We start from the raw sequence: 21,998 nt of genomic DNA, 5'->3' as shown, positions 1-21,998 counted from the left end.
ACTTCAACAAGCCAGGAGGGTCTGCCAGTCCACAGAAATCTGATGCATTACAAAGGACTCAGCATCACTTGTTTGACACTACATCCCACATGGTATAATCATGTGGAAACATTGTATAAACTCAATCTGAAGAAAAATTTACAAAATAACTGACCTATGAGGTACAAAAACATAAATGTGATGAAAACCAAGGAAAGACCTAGGAAATATCCCACATTAAAGGAGACTAAAGAGACAAAGCCATGAGGTGCAGTGAATGATGGAGTAGAAAAATTCACCATCTTGGATTTTCTTGGCTACACTGAACATCATTGAGATTACTGGCAGAATCTGAATATGCTTGTAAATTATATATAACTATTGAACCTATAATTATTTTATAGCCATATAAAATAATTCATTATTTTTAGGAAATACAAGTGTTTGGGAAAAAAGAAGCAGCATGCCTGGAACTCACAAATGGTTCAGAGAAAAATCTTTACTATAAACGTACATTTATATTTATCTAGCAAGACACAGGGAGGGGGGAAAAAAGGACAGCGCTCATGTAGTAAAATGTCAACATTTGGGAATGTTCTTTGTACTAGTCTTACAAATTTCATATAATCCTGAAATTGTCAAAGTAGAATATTTCCCAAAGAAAAATAAATTCTAAAATGACATTAATAAATTGTAGCTCACTGCATATATCAAACTAAATACATATAAATGAAAAAATTACAAGTTTTATTAGGTACAGATATTTACATAATCTCAAAGTACTCCCCCCAAAGTAACTTAATTTAATTTAAGAATATACAAACTTAAAAAAATTATGAGAGAGAAGCACCCAGCAGATACCACTAATGACATAATTAATAATAGAAAAATCTAAATTACAGGTCACATGACAGGGTTCCATGAAAAAAATCACAGGACAACTTGTGTGATACTCTTGCCAAAAACATATGCTCTGGCTAGAATCATAATTATGCATCAGAAAAATTCCACTGAGAGACATGCTGTATAAATTCTACCTTAAACTATTCAAGATCATGAGGGTCAAGGAAAGATGATGGAATGTGGCAGAATGAAGGATGTGAAGAATACAACAATGGAGTACAATCCATGGATCAGAATGGGATCACTTTGATATCAAGGACAATATGCACAAGTGGGGAGACCTGAAAACGAATGTGAGGATGAAATGATAGCATTTTTCAGTGTGAACATTGTGATTATAAAGGTTGTATTGTGGTTAACTGGAATGTTCTGACTTGTACAAAATACTAAGATAATATGGGTAGTGACATCTCTCAGCAGTTTACTCACAAATGGTTAATAGCTGGAAAATTCTTGATATTAGAACTGGAAATTTCCTCTAATTTTAAGAGTGCTTCTAAAAATTTAATCAAGGATGAATAAACAAGTAGAAAAAGTAAAAGACCTGAGCAATACTTTCTCCAGAGGAAAGAACTAGACATAAGTGTTTAAAATTAAAATTATTTTTTAAAATTATATAAGTTTAATTGCTCTGGCTAGGAATTCTAGTACTATGTTGAATAGGAGTGGAGATAGTGGGCATCCTTGTCTGGTTCCTGATTTTAGAGGGAATGGTTTTAATTTTTCTCCATTAAGTTTAATGCTGGCTGTAGGTTTGTCATATATAGCTTTTATAATGTTGAGGAACTTTCCTTCTATTCCTAGTTTTCTTAGAGCTTTTATCATGAAATGGTGTTGGATCTTATCAAAGGCTTTTTCTGCATCTATTGAGATGATCAAGTGGTTTTTGTCTTTGCTTCTGTTAATGTGGTTTATTACGTTTATTGATTTTCGTATGTTGAACCACCCCTGCATCCCTGGGATGAAGCTTACTTGGTCGTGGTGAGTAATCTTTTTGATGTGTTGCTGAATTCGGTTTGCCATTATTTTGTTGAGGATTTTTGCATCAATGTTCATTAAGGAGATTGGCCTATAGTTCTCCTTTTTGGAGGTGTCTTTGCCTGGTTTTGGGATAAGTGTAATACTGGCTTCATAAAATATGTTTGGCAGTTTTCCTTCCCTTTCTATTTCGTGGAACAGTTTAAGGAGGGTTGGTATCAGTTCTTCTTTAAAGGTCTGATAGAATTCAGCAGAGAATCCATCAGGTCCTGGACTTTTCTTTTTGGGGAGACTCTTGATTGCTGCTTCAATTTCATTTTGTGTTATAGGTCTATTCAGGTGATTAATTTCCTCTTGGTTCAGTTTTGGATGATCATATGTATCTAGAAATCTGTCCATTTCTTTTAGATTTTCAAATTTATTTGAATATAGGTTCTCAAAGTAGTCTCTGATGATTTCCTGGACTTCCGTGGTGTTTGTTGTTATCTCCACTTTTGCATTCCTAATTCTACTAATTTGGGTTTTTTCTCTCCTCATTTTAGTCAGGTTTGCCAGGGGTCTATCGATCTTGTTTATTTTTTCAAAGAACCAACTTTTTGTTTCATTAATTCTTTGTATGGTTTTTTTGGTTTCTATTTCATTGATTTCAGCTCTTATTTTTATTATTTCTCTCCTTCTATTTGTTTTGGGATTTGCTTGTTCTTGTTTTTCTAGGAGTTTGAGATGTATCATTAGGTCATTGATTTGGGATCTTTCAGTCTTTTTAATATATGCACTCATGGCTATAAACTTTCCTCTCAAGACTGCCTTAGCTGTGTCCCATAGGTTCCGGTAGGTTGTGTTTTCATTTTCATTGACTTCCAGGAACTTTTTAATATCCTCTTTTATTGCATCGATGATCCATTCTTCATTAAGTAATGAGTTATTTAGTTTCCAGCTGTTTGCATGTTTTTTGTCTTTACTTTTGTTGTTGAGTTCTACTTTTACTGCATTAAACATAGTACTGGAATTCCTAGCCAGAGCAATTAGGCAAGAAGAAGGAATAAAAGGAATACAAATAGGTAAAGAAACTGTCAAAATATCCCTATTTGCAGATGACATGATCCTATACCTTAAAGACCCAAAAAACTCTACTAAGAAGCTTCTAGACATCATCAATAGCTATAGCAAGGTAGCAGGATATAAAATCAACATAGAAAAATCATTAGCATTTCTATACACTAACAATGAGCAAACTGAAAAAGAATGTATGAAAACAATTCCATTTACAATAGCCTCAAACAAAATCAAATACCTAGGTGTAAACCTAACAAAAGATGTGAAAGACCTCTACAAGGAAAACTATACACTTCTGAAGAAAGAGATTGAGGAAGACTATAGAAAATGGAGAGATCTCCCATGCTCATGGATTGGTAGAATCACCACAGTAAAAATGTCGATACTCCCAAAAGTAATCTACATGTTTAATGCAATTCCCACCAAAATTCCAATGACATTCATTAAAGAGATTGAAAAATCTACTGTTAAATTTATATGGAAACACAAAAGGCCACGAATAGCCAAGGCAATACTCAGTCAAAAGAACAATGCAGGAGGTATCACAATACCTAACTTCAAACTATATTACAAAGCAATAACAATAAAAACAGCAAGGTACTGGCACAAAAACAGACATGAAGACCAGTGGAACAGAATAGAGGACCCAGATATGAAGCCACACAACTATAAGCAACTTATCTTTGACAAAGGAGCTAAAAATATATGATGGAGAAATAGCAGCCTCTTCAACAAAAACTGCTGGGAAAACTGGTTAGCAGTCTGCAAAAAACTGAAACTAGATCCATGTATATCACCCTGCACCAAGATTAACTCAAAATGGATCAAGGATCTTAATATCAGACCCCAAACTCTTAAGTTGATACAAGAAAGAGTAGGAAATACTCTGGACTTAGTAGGTATAGGTAAGAACTTTCTCAATGAAACCCCAGCAGCACAGCAACTAAGAGATAGCATAGATAAATGGGACCTCATAAAACTAAAAAGCTTCTGTTCATCAAAAGAAATGGTCTCTAAACTGAAGAGAACACCCACAGAGTGGGAGAAAATATTTGCCAACTATACATCAGACAAAGGACTAATAACCAGAATATATAGGGAACTTAAAAAACTAAATTCTTCCAAATTTAATGAACCAATAAAGAAATGGGCACGTGAACTAAACAGAACTTTCTCAAAAGAAGAAATTCAAATGGCCAGAAAACACATGAAAAAATGCTCACCATCTCTAGCAATAAAGGAAATGCAAATTAAAACCACACTAAGATTCCACCTCACCCCTGTTAGAATAGCCATCATCAGCAACACCAACAACAACAGGTGTTGGCGAGGATGCGGGGGAAAAAGGAACCCTCTACACTGTTGGTGGGAATGTAGACTAGTACAACCACTCTGGAAAAAAATTTGGAGGCTACTTAAAAAGCTGGACATCGATCTACCATTTGATCCAGCAATACCACTCTTGGGGATATACCCAAAAGACTGTTACTCCAGAGGCACCTGCACATCCATGTTTATTGCGGCACTATTCACAATAGCCAAGTTATGGAAACAGCCAAGATGCCCCAGCACTGACGAATGGATTAAGAAAATGTGGTATCTATACACAATGGAATTTTATGCAGCCATGAAGAAGAACAAAATGTTATCATTCGCTGGTAAATGGATGGAATTGGAGAACATCATTCTGAGTGAGGTTAGCCTGGCCCAAAAGACCAAAAATCATATGTTCTCCCTCATATGTGGACATTAGATCAAGGGCAAACACAACAAGGGGATTGGACTATGAGCACATGATAAAAGCGAGAGCACACAAGGAAGGGGTGAGGATAGGTAAGACACCTAAAAAACTAGCTAGCATTTGTTGCCCTTAATGCAGAGAAACTAAAGCAGATACCTTAAAGCAACTGAGGCCAATAGGAAAAGGGGAACAGGTACTAGAGAAAAGGTTAGATCAAAAAGAATTAACCTAGAAGGTAACACCCACGCACAGGAAATCAATGTGAGTCAATGCCCTGTATAGCTACCCTTATCTCAACCAGCAAAAACCCTTGTTCCTTCCTATTATTGCTTATACTCTCTCTACAACAAAATTAGAAATAAGGGCAAAATAGTTTCTGCTGGTTATTGGGGGGGGAGAGGGAGGGGGAGGAGTAGGTGGTAAGGGATGGGGTGGGGGCAGGGGGGAGAAATGAACCAAGCCTTGTATGCACATATGAATAATAAAAGAAAAATGAAAAAATAAATAAATAAATAAATAAAACAAAAAAAATTAAATAAAATTATATAAGTTTAATGACACTATAACAATTACAATACATTAAAACACTGACCATGGCTATAGTAGGAGTGGGACAAAATGATCTTCAGATCATTATTATAGTGATAATAACTGAAAAATAAAATGACCTTCACTAAAGTGAAGTTTATCTCCATGTAAATACAAATGACAGTTTGGTTGTTTGGGAATTGTTTAAACTGTTAGCATTTAGGTAGTTCAAGTGCATAAAACTGCAAACTGGCTTTAATTTGAAGAATCCAGTTAAGAGATAATTAAATATGCTAAGAAACAATTTAAAATATTGCATGATTCTTCCTCATCCACAAATGAAACAAAAATATTCTCCTTCAAGAAAGGTTTCACATCATACATTTAATTGGAAAAAATTAAAATGTTATTTGAACAACTCAATAAATAAAATATTTATTTCTTTGAAGTCTCTGCCTATTTTGTGATGCTTTCTTTAGAAAGACTTTGACATCACATAAAAATAATTTGTAAGGGAGAAATTCTAAAGGACCCAGATTCAAATTAGTGGGACATGCAAAGAAAAGATGTCAAAGTTTATGAAGCATGAGTTGGTTTTAAAAAGTGAGGGCCATATTCATATTAATAAGAACAAAAACGGTATGTATGACTATAATAAAAGTTCCATTAAACATAATTTGCCAGTATTGCACCCTGAATTATTCATCACTGTGACCAACCATCAGAGATTCTATTTTTCCCACTCTTTCTTCATTTATCAATGGCTATGTGCTAAGTCACCATAATGAGCACTGGAATTAGAAGATGAAGATGATACAGTCCACTCCTCAACAATCCTGCATGGTAAAAAGGAAAAATAGACACACAGGCAATTTCCACACAGTCATACACACTACAGCTCTTACAAATCAGGGCATTACTGGAACAAATAGAAGGGACTTATATCTCAGTTTTACATCAATATTGTAAGCTTTGATACAGGTGATATGAGTTGATATCTGAAGAATAAGGAAAAAACATACCAGAAACAGGAAAGCAAGTCTGCAAACAGCTAGCAGTGAGATAGGACACTGTGGAATGGTTAAGTAGTCTGCATTGGTCCAATGCTGGAGGAAAGGTCAGAGCAGAGTGAGTGATAAGAGACAAAAGTGAGTAACTTGGCAATAAACAAATTGATTTGGATGTTTTTAGTCCATGCCAGGGAAAGTTAATCTTTTCCTGGTGACAAGAGGCAAACCAATGAGAGAAAAAAATGACAGGATATTTTAAAAGGCATATTTCAAGTGATTATTTATGAACCATAGTTGCTTCACTAAGTATTTCCAGAGAAATTCAGAATCATCTCTAGTTGAATGGCTAATATGATGCCTGGCACAACTGGCTAGAGTCTGGGTTTTTGGTCATAAACCTAAGATGATCATGATGCCTTTGTTTTTCATGAATGGTGTTAGTTGTATAGGCTGTCAGTTTCTTAGGAAGGTAGACATGAAGAAAGTATTGAAACAGAAAAAGAGATGCAAAGATATTTTGAGATTTGCCTGAATAAATGAGAAATGAGCATATACTTCATTAGAAATGGTTATGTTTATCACACCTTTCATTTGACCAGTGTATGAAAACAAAAGGAAGGATGTCATTTGCTATTTAAAGCTTATTTCAGGAATCAATTAATCTAAGGTTAATTCATAAATGTTGGCAACCTACCTTCATTTAGATCTCTAGTTACTGCTTCATTCAACCCTTGCAGCATCTGAAGGAAATCAAATATTATTAGTTATGTTCAACATCAACAATACACCTCATCATAAAATGCCATATCACATAGCAAATGTGGGGTTTAAATAAGATTTGAGAGACTAAGCCTAGATTAAAGAGTCCTTTAAAAACTCATAAATAGAACAGCATCGGGCCACGGGACCATGAGAGGGCCGGAGCCGGGTCCCGAGGCTACAATGGAGGGAGATGTGCTAGACACACTGGAGGCCCTGGGATATAAGGGACCGCTGTCAGAAGAACAAGCCCTCACCAAGGCTGCCGAAGGCGGACTCTCCTCACCTGAGTTTTCAGAGCTCTGTATTTGGCTAGGCTCTCAAATAAAATCATTATGCAACTTGGAAGAGAGCATCACTTCAGCTGGGAGAGATGACCTGGAGAGCTTCCAACTTGAGATAAGCGGTTTTTTAAAAGAAATGGCCTGTCCATATTCTGGACTCGTATCAGGAGATATTAAAGACCGTTTAAAAAAGAAGGATGACTTTTTGAAACTTGTGTTATTTTTAAGTACAGAACTTCAAGCTTTACAGATACTACAGAACAAGAAACGTAAAAATTCTCAATTAGATAAAAACAGTGAAATTTATCAGGAAGTTCAAGCTATGTGCGAGACCCTTGGTATACCGGAGTCACCTGCTTCTGACATTCTGCTTATGCTAAACCAAGTGGAATCGAAGGTAAAGGATATTCTCTCTAAAGTCCAGAAAAACCATGTGGGAAAACCACTGCTGAAAGTTAATTTAAATCCAGAACAGGTGGAAAAACTGGAAAGCATTAGCCATGCCCTTTCGTGTGAATATGAGAGCCGCCGGCTCATGTTAGTGAAGCGATTAGACGTGACCGTGCAGTCCTTTGGTTGGTCGGACAGGGCAAAGGTAAAAACAGATAACATAGCAAGAATTTACCAGCCTAAGCGCTATGCTCTGTCACCCAAGACAACAGTCACATTGGCTCACCTGCTTGCGGCTCGTGAAGATCTGTCCAAGATCATTAGGACAAGCAGTGGCACCAGCCGGGAGAAGACGGCAATGCGCCATTAATAAGGTGCTGATGGGAAGAGTGCCTGACAGGGGAAGACGGCCAAATGAAATTGAACCACCACCCCCGGAAATGCCCCCTTGGCAAAAGAGACAAGAAGGCGGCGGAAGGGGTGGTTGGGGGAGTGGTGGAGGTGGTGGAAGAGGAGGTGGTAGGGGTGGAAGAGGTGGCTGGGGAGGTGGAGGTGGCTGGGGAGGGGGAGGGGGAGGAGGTGGTGGGGAAGGTGGGGTTAGAGGAGGTTTCCAAGGCAGGGGAGACTATGTTGGGAGGGGTGATTATGGTGGGAGAGGGGGCTATGGGGGAAGACGGGGCTGTGGTGGGAGAGGCTATGGAGATCCATATGGAGGAGGGGTTGGGGGTGGGTACAGAAGATACTAAGAAGTGCAAAAAGTAGGCTGCAGTGATTCTCGCTAGTGCATTAGGCAGTGTTCTAGCAGCATGCCTGAAGTCACCTGGAAGTGAGCATGGCCCCTCTTGGATCTGCTTAATATGTGAGACCATGATTCTAAACTAGCCTATCAGTTGAGCTCTTTAAGGATGGCTTTTCCATGTTCTGTGTACTTTTGAGCATGTTGTCTTTTTAAAAAACAAAATATATACATTTTTTTTTAATGTAAATATTTATTACCATCAAACTTGGAAAATGAAAGTATTTTATTGTCATGATTAAATTTTGACTGTTAACCTGTATTTTGTTCAGGGTTGAAACACATAAATGATCCCACCTGTGATAGAAGGAATACAGACTCTTGCCTCTTTGGTATTCCTGTGGATGTGTTTTATATTTGTTAATTCTGTTGTACAAAACAGGGAAAAAGGCTGATAGTTGTGTTTAGTAGGTAGTTGTCATGATTTTTTTTTAATAAGAGGAGAATCCTCTGGTCAGCTATCTTTTAAAGTATCATTAATTGAAACCCAGGTTGTCTTTTTGCTCTGCTTACTTATTTTTCAATTGGACTTGACACCTGTGTGATTTTGTTTGACTGAAAAGTTAAACATAGTTTTGGAGTTTAAGTTAAAAATTGAGGTCAGAATTACTTTAAAGGAACCAGAGGTACATACCAATTTTACATTATGGTGTGAAAATATTCCTGTAAATGCTTCTCTTCTTCACCTGTGCCCTCCCTTCAGATGTGCGCATACTACCGGGCAGGTGGAGTTGCAGCTTGCAGCATGGAGGCTGCAGTCTCCAGCCCGCTAGATAGGGTAGGGCTGGTAATTTGTTCACAGCACCGAGCAAGGAAATGGCTGTATATAACTTGATGATTGAAGCAGTCAAAGGCTTGGGGGTCAGAAGTTGTGAGTCCAAATTATGGCAAGGGTTGAAATAACCTTAGCTCAGAAGGATTGATTTGTCTTTGGTTGTCAAATGAAGAATGAGACACTTGCCCCCTGTTTAGGTTATTTCACAAAGACCTAAGTGTGAATGGAACTTGTTGAAAATTTATAGCAGGCCTGTTGTGAGTGGTGTAAGGGGTGAGTGGTATTTTTCTGTTAGCGCAGAGACTTAGAGAAAAAGGACCCAGGTGCACCATGTTAGGAATCCACTGTAAAGTTTGTTGCAGTGGGTTCCTGGCCAGCACCTGTGCATGGCAGCTTTGCCATCGACCAGCGCAACAGAAACACTGTTACCAGTGATGAATGGTACTTGATGCTTGGCAGGTGTCTTGTTTGGTTTTGGTTTTATTTAAACCCTGTGGTGAAATCTAAAACAATGCTGAAACTTTAAAGTAAATATTGTGTGTGCTATAGTCATGGCCTTGTATTTTTCAAGCCGACCCTTAGAATGTCTTCAGGATAGAAAAACAACATTTTTGGCTATTTATAAACTTAGACTTTTTGTGTGTTTATTTAATGATGACTTAATTTTATTTGTAGCAATTGAAAAAAGGTTTTTATGAAAACTATGAATTCTGAAAATTAAAAATATCTAAGTAGAAAAAAAACTCATAAATAAAATAAAATGCCTACTTATTTTAAGTTTCGATCATATTGAAGTGTTAAGTTGTTTGGATTAATAGCTTTAAAAGTACAATTAATATTGATCTTCTGAAGATACCTCACTTCAGAACATTGATAATTTTGTGTTATTAATAACAGGTTTATAAGTCAAAACATATTTATACTGAATGCATCACTTTGTAATTCTTAGTGAAACTATACATTTCATAAAATATTTTCACTTAAGCATATTTTTCCTTAAAATGAACTTTACATTATGTACTTTTAGAAGAGTAGAAATTAAACATATGTTCTAAACTATTAAATTTTAGCAGAGAATCATCAATACATAAATGAAGAAAGTGATATTTTAAAATGTCATATGAAAATTCTACTGGCAAAAGATTTAAAATATTATACTATCTTGATTATGATTAAACATTTCTTTATCAAGACTTGAAAATTTCTAAAACTTTCCTTGATAGATACATGTTAGAGCTACATTTAAGACTTCAGTTTCTTTGATCCATACATTTTTGGAATTAGACAAAAGTAAAAGAATACATAGTTACTTAATCATGATTGAATTTCCATTACAAATTAGGAACAATTGTTTGTGAGCATGTGCACACACACGTTGGCATGTATGTGTGTGCATGTGTGGCATGTGTGATTTTTAGAGACAGGGTCTTGCTATTTATCACTGAACTTCTGATCATGTGGCCTAATCCACTTGGATTATAAGTAAACACTATCATACCCAGCATAGAACAATTTTTTAAACAGTTAAAGATAATTATCCACTTTACTATGGAATGTATGAGAATACTTCAAAGTATATTGGGTAGTTCCAAGAGACACCTATGACATTCCTCTTTTTCGATTAATATCTAACAAAATATCAGATACATTCCTCTTTCTCAATTAATATCTAAGAAAATATCAGATACATGGATTCAAGGAAAGTAAATTTAAAAAAACAAGGGAGGGCAACAGAAAAATGGATAGTTACAGAGCAGGGTAACCTCAGAACAAGTGAACTTCAGAACTATAAAAGAAACATAGGGAAAATTTCACTCATGTGGATCACAGAGTAGCCACATACTGTAAGACACCCCCTCCATGCCCAGTGCTAGCTGAGTGAACAGGTGAGCTGTGCAGAGTGTGTACTGCCCCACTTCATCCCTGCCTGTGTATTTGTGTAGTGAGAACTAGTCATGCACCACACACACTTATTGGCAAATTAAGCTCCAGCCAAGCAGTGTAAACCTTATCACAGATGAGCCAGAACTACCAGGTGCCCTGAATACCCAACCTAGGACAAGCTACAGCCCCAGGGTAAGCAATGGTAGAAAAAAAAACTCAGTGGAATCAAACCCACCCACTAGGTGGACATAGATGCCTATCCTGCCCAGCTGCTGTTGCACGTGCGTGGAGCTGCTCACTCCTGTTAAAATGGCTATCATACAGAAATCAAACAACAACAACAAAAAATGTCAGTGAAAATGTGGGGAAAAAAGGAAACCTCATACACTGTTGGTGGGAATGTAAATTAGTATAACCACCATGGAAAACAGCATGGAGGCTACTCAAAAATCTAAAAATAGAACTGTCAACTGATGAGCAAAACCACTCTGAGAGATTTAACCAAAGGAATGTAAGTCAGGTTACAATAAAGACACCTACACACTCATGTTTATTGCAGCATTATGAACAATAGCCAAGCAATGGAAACAATCGAGATACATTGCTACTACTGAATAGATTAATAAAAATGTGGTGTTTGCAAACAATGATGTTTTATTCAAAGATAAATGAGAATGAAATTTTATCCATTGCAGGAATGTGGATGGAATGGGAAAACATCATCTTCAGTGACATTAGTCAGTCAATGTCTGCAGTTTTCCTCTCATATGTGTAATATAGGCTCAATAAAAATGCAAGCAATGGTTTATATACACAGAAATATAAACAGAGCATCTATTCAAAAGTGAGGCTAAGTGGAGACCCAGGGATGGGGAAAAGAAAGATGGTGAATAATAATGAAGTACATTACATCTGTGTAGGAACAAGATGCAAAATAACATGCTAAAAATTGTTAAACAACACAGGATACAGGAAAGGTAAGCAACTGCACTGGAGGAGGGATACAATGACTTAAGCACAATACTTGTACAGATATAATATGAAGACAAAAATCCCACTAAACAATGAACACACACCTAAAAACAAAAGACAAGAATGGCAAACTGGTTAAGCTAAGGGATGGGTATTAAAAAAGAAGTAAAGAAGGTGAATGTGGCTGATGTACATTCTATACTGGATTGAATAGAGGTTCCATCCCCTTGTGCCTCTTTGGTTGGGGTTTTATTAAGGATTGCACAGTACTGGGTGGTCGTTAAGTTCTGGTGTTTCTTTGCCAGGCAAAATGAGAACTATGTGACGTGCTCCTTCATTTGGTGATGTGGTGTATGTTCTGACATTCACATGAACAGTGGAATTAGAAGAGAAGCAGGATCATGTTGCCTGGAGATGTAAAGATATTCTTGACTTCTCTCACATGGGTGAATGGTTTGAGGGGGAGATATGAAAATGACAAAGAGGAGAAAAAAATGTCTTTTCTTAAATCATGTAACTGAAAACAGGCTGATATGTAAAGTGAGTTATTGAGCTAAACTACAGTTGTGAGTATATTTAGGTGTTTATCCTAGTCACAAGAACAGAAGCACTAACCAGGGTATGAAAAGCAAAGGCAATCCAGATCAATCTGGGCTGACTGCAAAACTCTGTTCCTTATGTTTGGGTTCACATGTAATTCCCCAAATGCCTTTCCACATGCCTTTTTTTAATTAATTTTTCCACAAAAACACATAAGTTCAAGTTAGTTAATAATGCTAAAAAGTAAATAATCATCATGAGAAAAACAAGTAATGTGTCTAAACATTGTGGACTCCTAAAAAATATGACAACAATAAAGAAGTAGAAAAAAACAACTTTTAAAAGCAGTATATAGTATAAAAACATACTAATGAATTATGTAAATGAGCAATGTGACATAAAACAAAATCTTAAATATTTACTTGAAAAATTATTTCTCCCTCATTGTACAGAATTCATAACAACTTCTGTATTATTTAGCTGCATAAAAGATACTAAACTTTTATGTTAACACAAAGTGAGGTCAAGTTGTGTAGATTTGTTTCTCACAGAATCCAAAACCATTCTAATGAATCTTCTTTTTCTTAATTTTACTGTGCTCCACTAATATATTATTTTTCCTCTAACTATTCATCTATTTTTCCTGACCTTGCACCCAAGCATGGCAGACAGAGAATGCAAGAGGCCCAAGATTCTATACTAGCTGTTTGCAAGGGGGAAGAAACTACACTAACTGCCACAATAGTTTTTCTTCTTAAAAAGGACAGAAACTGACTTAATTTTTCTGAGGGATGAACTGAGTGTGGGATGTCTACAAGGCCCAAGGAGCCAGGGCTGGCAAATTATGAAGCAACATATTGTGACTGAAATCCAGATGAGGTAAAGTCAGCTGGATCTTTGCCTCTGGATCCTTTGACTCTCTGGTATTTGCGTCTAATGGCAGAGTCTATTTCTCAAAGCATTGTGGCTCTGAAAAGAATACCCCTGCTTCTGAATCTACACAGGAAGTAGCATCTATACCAGACTGCAAAATCAAGGCTTGTCCAAGAAACAATTCAAACAATGAAGGAGAGAAGAAAATGCAGGTCCAACATAGCCCAGACCCAGCACAGGCTATGAAAGAAGAAACTAAAAGAAAAGAAGACTGGATCATATCAATTCTACAAGGAGCACTCAATGAACTTCACCTTACACTTCAATCAAGTTACAAAAAAGGGTGCTTTAATCTTTACCTTACCCAGTAAATTCACTACTCAAATCAATTGCAATAGTTTAAGAATAACTATAATTGCTAAACCTCAATGTGTCTTTCCTTCCTCCCCAAGGATATTAACTATATATGCATTATATAATTATAGTATGTGTTAGAATGTAAAATATAAAATTGTGAATAACTTTATTAATGAACATTTAAAAGAACCATTGAGATGATTCCCCTAAAAGTGTAAAGACAGACTATCATGTCTGCCTTTCATGACTTCAGCACCTCAGAGCTCAGTCATTAAGTGGCTGTTATAGCTCTACTGTTATGAGCTCCAACCAATCCGGCTTTGTGATTTGGAATCGGGTCTTGCTATTGGCTACTTCATAACTTTAAACTGCCAATGACATCATTTGCCCACCAAGCCTCCTGCCGCGTGGGTAGAATCTTGGGGTTTCCATGGAGTTGTCTGTAAACAAATTTGAATCATTGCAAGTGACCAGTGACCAGTGATCAGTTACTAGTGTCCTTCGGACTTGACACATGCACTGAACAGCTTCAGCTACCCAGACAAGTTTCATCTCCTCATTTCTTGTATCTGTAGTTGATGGTAACATTTCTCTGACCATGTTGGGTAAGAAAAAAAAGGTTTTTGAAACATAGCTTTTGAAAACTAATGAAAAAAATAGCTTTCATCCGTGACTAAATTTAGTAGTAGAGTAAAACAGCTTAGAATAATGGGGGGGGGAGAATTACAGTAGATATATGGGAACATAATTTCACTTCTGGCTTTGACTTTACTAGGTATGTAACTTTGGACTGATTGTATACTCACTCAGTAAATGTTTCCTCATTGCTACAGGAGGATGGCGTTAGGCCCATGTACTGTTCCTTTCCCTCCTCTAATATTGAGTGTAAAGGGCATGTGAATAGTGAAATCAGAGACTTCTTGAGACTGTTAGTTTCATCAGAACCAGAGAAAAAACTAGACGGTTTTAAAAATGAGTACTATATGCCAATATGTTTCATCTACAACAGTCTCTCCCTATCCTAATACTTCCACTTTAGTGTTTCAAATTTACAATGACCAAAATTATCTTTGGGTTTTGGAATTTTCTGTTTAAACTAGGTAAAAAGAGACATAGGAAGGAAAGAAGGAGGAGACTTATATGAAGGAAAGATTTTCTAGAGTAAGGAAGTTTGGGATTGTTTTCATTAAGCATAAGCCAAGAGTAACTGGAGGGGTGAAGAAAATGTAAAAGTGAGGGAAGAAAAAAACCTAACAATGAAAGAGATGCAGAGGAGGGAGACAGTCTCAAGAAAAAAGAGATGGTCTGGGACAGTATTTTGAAGAGAACTAAAAATTTTTAAATTAACACACAACATGCGTAGAATGAAATCTACTCAGAGCAAAACAAACTGAAGTTAGTTTTGGGAAATGCTTGTATTGCTGGATTAGGAAGGTAAATAAGAGAAGAATAGGGTATCACCCATAAAAGCAGTTAATCAGAAAAGTTCCATTTGATTATATTTTTTCTATTGACTCTGGACACAGATGACACTTGACAGTTTTGTATACGAACAATTTAGAGACATATTTTAGAAATGATTCTGCCAATAAACACACTAAGAAAGGGGCTATAGAGAAGGCTGGTATAACAGAATTATCAGTGTCCTATTTCATTCTGATTTTTAAAATACATGGATTTTTAAAAATCATGCATCTTAACTTGAATCAGTAGAAAGTTTCAAGTTAAAGCTACTTTTAATCTTTCAATAATATTTTCCCTTTTTTGACACTACTGGGGTTTGAACTGAAGGTCTAACATTTGCTAGGCAGGCACTCTACCACTAGAGCTACACCTCCAGCCCAATTACTCTCTTCCTAAAACAGAATACACAGTTATTAATAGTCAATAACTGTTTTTAGACACAAGATTCAAAAGAAAGAACTTTCTAAAAACAAAAAGTCAGTCTCCACATCTCTAATTCCACATTTATGTAAAACAAAGTTGTGAAATCTTTTGAATTTTCAATATTTAAAAGAATTGTTTTGGGCTGGAGGTGTAGCTCAAGGACAGAGTGCATGCTTATCAATTACAAGGCCCTCAGTTAATATTTCATGAAATCCCACACAAAATTTTTTCATTGCATCAGTTGAATTTTAGTGGTAATTTTTTCAGACTTTAGGTATGATATTTTCCTATAAGTTGAAGATGACCATTAGCTAGTTTTGAGGATAAATATAGAAACTTTCATTATCTTTTTGAAACACTTTTTAAATGTTTTTTCTGATTTTTATGTGTCTACATTAATTGAACTATCTGTCTGGTAGGATTAATATCTACTACATGGTAGGTAATATTCAGAAAAATATGATTGAGCACCATAACATAATTCCTTTACATTTTTTGCTTTACTCTCAACTTTATACCATTTTATTTTGTTTTGTTTTATTTGTTGGTTGGGGGATGATGTCTTGCTATGTGGCTCAATTTGCCATCAAACACTTGAGCTCAAGCAACTCTTCTGCTCAGCAATCGACAGTTCTGAGGCTACAGATGCACCCAGATTCATACAACCATTTATTGAAATATTGCTCTGCATAAAATATGACTCCCTAAATGTTTACATTTGCTGCATTTATCTGCTTGTTACACACTTTTTAAAGATATAGTTTCTCTGTGTTTATGTAATGATTAGAAATACATTCAAAAGAAATCAAGGTGTGGTGTTTGGTGCTTGTAAACCCAGCCACTCAGAGACTGAGATGAGAAGACTGTAAGCTTAAGGCCAGTCTAGAAAGCTTTGATGCTGACTACATATCCAAATTTACATTACAATCTACTTATTTGTTTTTGGTTTTTGTAGTTTGTCTGTCTTTGCATAGATTACTATGTATTCCTCCATACAAATCATGTACAAATGCCACTTTTTTTCTTGGATTGGATACCACTATTAATATTGAATGATAATAATATTGACTAATAATACATGAAGTATTAATAAAAATTCAATAATGCTGCATGACACTTGTGGCTGACAAAGTTTAAATAAATTTTTCCCAAAAGGAATTATTTTTGAGAAACTAACTCTCAGGTAGTTATTTTGACATAGGATCAGAAGTCAGTCTTTACAACGTTAAAAATGACCCTTTACATTTACCACCTGGTCTGTGTTGTAAGTGAACTCCACTTAATGACATGTGACTTGCAAAAAGAAAATGAAACAGAGAAGGAATAGCATACTGTTGCTTTCCTTCCTTCCTTTCTTCCTTCCTTCCTTCCTTCCTTCCTCTCTTTCATTCTAGGCAGTACTAGGGATTGTACTCAGGGCTTCATGACTGCTAGGCAGGTGGTCTACAATTTAATTCACACCACCAGCCATTTTAGCTCCAGTTAATTTTGAAATATGTCTCACGTTTTGCGTGGGCCGGACTGGACTGTGATGCTTTTACTTTATGCTTCGCATCATAGCTTGGCTGACAGGTATTGGTTGAGATGGGTCTGGTGAAATTTTATTTCCTATGCTGGTCACATATAACAATTCTCTAGATCTCATCCACCCAAGTAGCTAGAATTACAGGCTTGAGTCGTGGCCTAGCTAGTAATACTAGTCTCTAATGAATAAGAAAACAAAAAGCAATTATTAAAAGCTCTATTTCTCCTGGTTTTTGGTCTTTTCTCAGAGGACAGCACCTGGTAAGAAAGTCAGGTTCTATAACATGATACAGATAACAAGGAGATATTTTATTGTAGCACTGGGGTCTGAGCTCAAGACCTCATATTTGCTATTAAGACACTATACCAAGTAAGCCAGTTTGTCAGCCCTTTTGAGGGGGGGTATTTTGGAGAAAGTGATTTTTGAACTACTTCCTGGGCCTGCTTCACACCATAATCCTCTTAAAGTCTGCCTCCAAGATAACTAGGATTACAGGCCTGTGCTACCACCTCCCAGCAGTGGGAGATCTTGATGGGAGAACTTGAAGGCATAGGTCTGGCCTCTCAGGCCCTCAGTTTGTTCACTTAAAAAATGGTAATATTAGAAGTTCTCTAAGGATATCTTAGTCTTAAAATACTTCAATTCTAGAACACAGTTATGAGATTATACTAGGGCAGGCTCAAGAAAAAAGCGTAAAGAAAGCTGCATTTAGTCCTGGGAACAATGTAGAAACCAGGCTACTTTGGGTCTTCTGTGCACAAATTAGATAAAGGTAGTTCATCAGAAGAGGACCAAACTGCTTCAACAGTTACAGGCATCCTACACTGTTTGATTTTTGGTATCTCAGTGAGTAATGGTATTAGAGACTTCTGGTTTACAACAACCTTAAGCTAATAGTGGTCAGCAAATAAAGTGAGAGTTTGTCAATCTCATCAGTTTACATCACCCTCTTTCTTCCTACAGAAAATTTCCAAAATCCACATTTGCTTGGAATTGACAATTCTCTACAGGTCTCTCTTCCTGTGCTGAGCAATGCCACTTCCCTAACAGGAAGAGTCTGCAACTTCTCCAGAGATTCTGGTCCAGATGTCACTCCAGCATGGCTAGAGCCATCAGTCTCTGACACCTCTTTCCAGTCACTCATGGGTAGTGCCTACCTTTACCAATATTCTAGCATAACCATGTCATCTCAATTTACTGCCCAGAGCCAGATCTCTACTTCAGCTCCCAATACAGTGGTTCCCCTCTATCCATCTATGCCTGCCAACTTTGTTCAGGTTGCACCATCTCATATTGCAAATCAAGGACATAGCCTGTCACTTCCCTACCAGGAAAGAAGTGAGGTCTATTATTATGATCAAAACACATTGGGGCCTCTGATATATCTAGAACATGGCTGCAGCCTGCAAACCTATGGCACTGTTTGGTATGCAGGGGGTAGGGCCTCTATCCCGCAACCAGAAATGGTGATGGTACAAAAGGAGGGTCAGACTACAAACATTATAACACCAGTTTCCACCTCTGGAGTCTTCCACTCTGGGACTGCTCAACCCATCACAGAAAATTTGAGTTTACAAGGTGAGTACAAAGGTCAAAAAAGGAAAAGAATGGTTAGCATTCAAAAGGAGAGCCAACTCTTCAGATGAGTGGTGGTTAGTCCAGAGATAGGAAGAGTCCAAACCCTGAGATTTCAATCACTGTTCTCACTCAGGACTGTGAAGTTTCACATTCTATATAAGGAGGAGGGCTGAGGCCATGGCTGAAGTAGTACCATGCATGCCTCACAAGTTTACGATCTGAGTTCAAATCCCACAAACACCAAAAATTAAATAAGTAAATAAATGTAGAAAAGCAGAACTCTGTAGTGCATTCATGATGCATTTCAGAGTCACTTAGAAGCACACTGAATAGGCCTCTCTGCCCTGGCAAACCCCCTACAATGTAATTTAAATATCTTCCCTAACATTGCTCTGATTTCTTTGGAAAACTTTTCCAAACCTTCATTTTCCATTTAATTTTCTTTAATTTCCTTGTTTTAAGTGATGTTGTAAAAGGATCCCAGTGTGCACACAGCATGCCCTTCTTTATGTATTTCATGAGGAAGAACTCCACTTTATCTCCCTAGTCGGTGGTTTACCATATTCTTATATTCACAAGGAGGGCAGAGAGAAATGAGTGTACCATATATGAGAATACAAGTCTTTAAAAAATTATTTTCATTTTTATGTGCTTGTGTTTAAAACCAGGGCCAAGAGCATAGGAGATAAGTGCTCTACTACTAAGCTGAACCACAAGCACAAAACATTTCATCTTTTCATAAATCACTTTCACTTTTTTAAACTTACATAAATCTTATGAAAAATTACATCAAAAGACCAGTAGTAGCAACTCAAGCACTAACCACCTATTACCTAACAGAGGGTACTACCATTGTCTTAAGAAGAGTCAGTAAAAAGGTTTTGCTCACTGTTGGCAGGGGTTGGTTGCTGTATTAGTGTATAGCTGGGAGATCCTACTTACTGGGGGATTGACTCCTTTTTTGACTACCTTCTACTGATGGAAATTTCCATGGGGATGGAGAATTCCTAGACTTGCAACTTCCAAGCCCGACATTTTGCCTTCCACAATCTCCAGAATTCCTCAAGTCCTGCTGTAGTATAAATGCTCAGATACTTGAGAGTAACCCACCACATGAACATGGCAACATTTCATTAATAGCTCCAGTCCAAAGTTCTACCAATACCTTGGTCTTGTCTCCAGCCCCATACAACAAACAAGTAGACAATGAGAATTTGGTTTAAATTAAAACCAAGCTTTCAAAGCCTCTGGATGCCTTCTGGGTCCCAATCAAAAATCATAATCCTCACATACTCCTTTAGAAATTTCTGACATTCACCAACTTCTGGCCTGCATTAGACTTTTGGGGTAAAAGGGGAAGTCTGGTTCTGAAAATGCCAATTTGTGAAATAATTGCCTAAGTCTTGAGGAACAAGGGACATTTAAAAACAGGAATGAGTCTCGCAATAGTATTGCAGACATTGCTACATCGGTGGAACATATTCACATCTTGCCCATTTTCAATTCATTGACAGGCTTGGAACAATCCAAAGTTGGCACAGCCATCAAAGCCAATGATACAAACAACATCAAGGTGGAAAAGTCCAGCATCATAAAGGATCCCACTGGCCCACTGAGAAAAGAGGGTGAAGTTCAAAAGGCTAAAATTCAGCACCAGAACCGAAAGTGCCTGCTGGAGGGAGAAGTGGTTGTGTGCACTGCTGCATCCAGTGACAGACCTCCTGTGAACATCACCAAGCATTCTCACAAAAAACCTCCAAAAGCCACATCCAGCAGGGCCAGCAAAGCTAAAAACCAGGGACAGGAAAATGCCAAAAAGATCAGAGAAAACCTCTCTAATAAAACTGAAGAGAGTAAGCAGACAGGGAGCAAAAGGAAGTCAGAGAAGACAACCATTCCCAAGGCAAAGCGCAACAAAAATCAGTCTGAGTTTAGCCAAAAGAACTTTACTAAGCCTCAAAGTGCCCTGGGTATGCACCTGCTGGAATCAGTGCAGGTTTTCCATGCACTGGGGAAGAAAACTGATAAGAACATTGGGCCATCTTCCTGTCGGGCCCTGGGAAATTCAAGCAACACCAAAGGCTCCCAGTATTCTCCAGCTATCAAATCACAGCTGCGTATCCCACATAAAGGCAAAGAGCCTAAAAAAACTCAATTCAAAGCCCAGAACAAAAATAGCAGTGCTGGCAAGGAATGTCCTTCTCCATCCCAGTATGAGCTGCCCCCTCCTGGAAAGGTCAGGTTGGTACCTTTAGCTTTTCCAAGGCTGGACAAGCCTCAGCCTCGACCTGTTTCTTGCAGACCACAGTCTCTTGCTTCGTGTAGGCCCTCATCATCTTACCCTGTCCGGCCTCATTCTAACACAGACCAATCTAAGGCAGTCAATGTATCTCAACTAGCTAGTCCCAAAACATCTTCAATTCATCCTGTCAAACCAGCTCAACCAATTTCAACCAATACAACACTATGGGGTTTGACCAAGCCTATCCAGCCAAATATATCTCAGTCTGCTGCTGCTAGACCTGCACCCTACAAAAAATCACCTACCACTTCTTTCCAGTGGGAGCCTGCTTCCACGGCTGTGACAAAGTTCCAGCGACCACCTAAGCTACAAACCCAATTTCTACTGCATGATTTCAGCTTGCAACCAATTCCATGGAGGAAACCCAATGTGCCTGAGCCAGTAATGTCAAGCCCCATCACAAAAGAGCAGAGGCCAGAGCGTGAGGCCATGAAAAGGAAGGCTCAGCAAGATCGTGAGCATGCTGCCAAATACCCTTTTTTGGGAAAACTTCAATTTTTCATCGGGAGGGAAAAAGAACTGGAAATTTCTCAATACTATGGTTATGTAATGTAAGAGCACCTAAGATTTTTGGTACCACCATAGATACCAAATGATTTTACATATGCATATACATAAGTTTATATAAATGTATGGATATATAACTACATACAATCTTTTAGATAAAAATGTAGATTAAATTTTAATTATTTTAATGTATTTTAAAAACTTAAGTGTTGTCATAGATTAGTAGATGAGCAATAAAGAGGCCTTTGGTGCTTTGAGATGCAGCTTCCTTGGTTTTCATTGGTAGAGGTGGGCATCAAAGTCTACATTTGACCAAAGCAACTGAGAGTTGGATGGGAGAACAGGGGGAGAAGTGTAAGTGGGAAAAGAGGAAG

At 37.3% G+C, this 21,998-nt stretch overlaps 2 pseudogenes; both read left to right on the top strand.

The window, feature by feature from the left end:
• Positions 1–7,087: 7,087 nt before the first annotated feature.
• On the top strand, positions 7,088–8,583 carry LOC109677073 (protein FAM98B-like; annotated as a pseudogene).
• Positions 8,584–9,585: 1,002 nt separating this feature from the next.
• On the top strand, positions 9,586–21,672 carry LOC141417229 (uncharacterized protein C2orf78-like; annotated as a pseudogene).
• The last annotated feature ends 326 nt before the right edge of the window (positions 21,673–21,998 follow it).

This window comes from Castor canadensis, chromosome 15 (assembly GCF_047511655.1).
Source record: "Castor canadensis chromosome 15, mCasCan1.hap1v2, whole genome shotgun sequence".
Classification (NCBI taxonomy): Eukaryota; Metazoa; Chordata; class Mammalia; order Rodentia; family Castoridae; genus Castor; species Castor canadensis.
This window is presented reverse-complemented; position numbering and strand designations above follow the sequence as displayed.